Source organism: Labrus mixtus, chromosome 11 (genome assembly GCF_963584025.1).
Source record: "Labrus mixtus chromosome 11, fLabMix1.1, whole genome shotgun sequence".
NCBI lineage: Eukaryota > Metazoa > Chordata > Actinopteri > Labriformes > Labridae > Labrus > Labrus mixtus.
Genome location: NC_083622.1, coordinates 2,511,728 through 2,514,227, shown reverse-complemented (window position 1 = coordinate 2,514,227; position 2,500 = coordinate 2,511,728). Strand labels below are relative to the sequence as shown.

At 38.9% G+C, this 2,500-nt stretch overlaps 1 protein-coding gene across 1 annotated transcript in view; it reads right to left on the bottom strand.

The window, feature by feature from the left end:
• The window catches only part of zufsp (zinc finger containing ubiquitin peptidase 1), a 20,390-nt gene extending 18,352 nt beyond the window's left edge, over positions 1 to 2,038 (bottom strand). Inside the window, exon 1 of the mRNA XM_061049563.1 lies at positions 1,923 to 2,038. The gene's annotated coding sequence lies outside the window, so the exon portion shown is untranslated. The remainder of the gene's footprint in view (positions 1 to 1,922) is intronic.
• Between the last annotated feature and the right edge of the window lie 462 nt (positions 2,039 to 2,500).

Genomic DNA, 2,500 nt, shown 5'->3' with positions numbered 1-2,500 from the left:
TATGTCTATATGTTTGTCTTTTTGTGTGTTACTAAATGAAAATGCAAATAAAAAATATTGGTTAGAAGCATCAGACATTCAGTCAGTGTGGTCGGTTTTATACTCTGTAGATTTGTTGTCAGTGTTCATTCTTTCAGAAACGTCTGAAAGAGTTTAAATATTTGAAGTTTTGATTTTGATACGATTCTTTGTTTCAATCCTGAATAATCAAATAAATCATAAAAACAATAGAAACACATCCACACAGACGAGGAGCGAGGACTCTCCGGCTGATCAGGTCTGTATTGAATCACTGTTTTAACTTGCGATTGATGTGATGGAGACTTCGTTAACAAGTCGATGCAGAAGAGACTTTTCTCTATCAGAAACAGACTCGTTCATTTTCACATCAACTAAAAGAAGTCAAAGTGTGGATCAGCTGTCGTCGTCTCTTATCGTTCAGTCGAACTGAAACCTTCCAAACCTCGCCGACACATTTCCTCTTTTTTATTTTAAACTCTTTTAAAACTGACATCGTCACGCGTTTAAGACGTTTGCAGACGATCTGGTTCTCTACACTTTCACCAGCTTCAGAGCAGTTTGTCTCGATCTCATCTGTTAATGTTTTTAGTTTCTATCAGCGGTTAACCTCGCTGCAGTTTCTTTCTGCTTCTCAACCAACCACTTGATGATTAAGGTGTAACGTAGAGATGATACGATTCACTCTCGATTTATTTTACAAAATGCTCCTGTAGATAAATGATGACTGAAACAGATTCCTTTAGGGGCTGCTAACCCGCTGGTCATTGTGGTTTGGTCTTTTAATGTTTGTTTTCTCTCCACAGGAGGAGGTGACGGCAGCTTCTCGTTGTGGTGTTGATTAAATGCTGCATCACGTTGGTTGTGTTATTTGTGTAGTTCCTAGTTCCTGCAGTCTTCTTGTGATATTTTCACAGTTTTGATCTTCTCTCCTCTTTTATTTTCTGTCTTTGTGAAGCCAAAAATGTTTCCTCACCTCCGATTTATAAGACGGTGCTGCGTCCTCAATTTCTAAAATCTCGCTCTACAGCTGCTGACGCTCACGAGTACCGATGTGAACCTTCGATTAATCCCGATTTTACGATTAATCTTTACATCCTTTTGTATTAAATTAACTTTAAACTGACTGAGGGCAGCGCACCGACAGTCTGACGGAGGATCTGAGAGGAGCTGAAAATATTAAAACACTTTTAGACGTAAAGTTTAAGAACAACTGTAACGACAGGATTAATAAAGTATTTCAGATTCAGATTCTTTTACAGTCAATGATCAAATGTGCTCTTCTTTTTGTGTTGAATGTATTTAATTTTTAGTAACTTTAAGGTATTTCTGGTTTCTATGGAGACCCTGAAGTCCCAAAAAGTTTAAAAAAGACATCTTGTGAGCACAATTACTATATTGTTTTTTTATTTTTGGGACTTCAGGGTCTCCGTAGGTTTCTAACCCAGTGCAGTTTATTCCCAGCATTAGTTGCATGTTATGGGATTTTTTTTTTTTTTACACCTTTTGTGTCTGAATTCTAGTCTTCACTTCTGTAAACTTTTTCTTCCTCTTTTAAAGGAAACTTCCCCTGTGTGTTGAATTTACAGAAAGAAGACTGTGCAGTCTAAAATAAATGAAATGCATTCATTTATAACAGCAGAAAGAAAGATGTAATATTCAGAGCAGCAGCAGTTTGCAGGCTCTTATAATATAACATTATCATTTATATAAATAACTGCAGATTATTCTCGTTGTAAAACACTGAACTGTTTCTGAGTGTGATGTTTGAACTTCTAAATGACGATCAGATTCCCGGTGTGAGGAGCCGGTTAGAGTCTGATGAATGAGCAGATTTAATAATGAAACCTGGTGAAAAAAGGAGGAAGGCGACCTTCTTCATGTTAGAGGTGATTTATACTCACAGGTCATGAAGTGGTCTCAGTGTTCAGAGGAAGGACACGACACGGTTCAGCTTTGTTTTCTTTTCTGCAGTTTCGAAACCATCACCCAATATTTCTTCTTCTTTTCCACCGGCTTCAATGTGAGGTGTGAATGAATTACCGCCCCCTGCTGGTCTGGAGGGTGCATCGGTAGACTTGAAGAAAACAGGTAAAGGATGATATTTGGTGTCCCTAAATTTAGCTTAAAGTCCCAACAAAAGACAGAGCAACATTTTTTTGATTGATTTTTTACCCCTGATTCATTTTCTATAATTTCTGACAACAAAAAATACAACCACCAGCGACAGGTGAATGTGTATGAAGGGATTAGTTGTTTTTTTTTTTCATGTTTTATCAATCCCTGAGGTGGTGTGTGGGGGGGGGGGGGGGGGCTATGGACACAAGAGCTGTAGGGGGTTCAGTGCCTTGCTCAAAGTCACCTCTGCAGTAAACAGGAAGTGACCTGGCAGCTCTCCAGCTACCTGACCGACTTCCAGATTTTTAGTCTGCACCGGGATTTGAACTGGCAACCCTCCAGAACCAAACCCAGGTCCCTACAG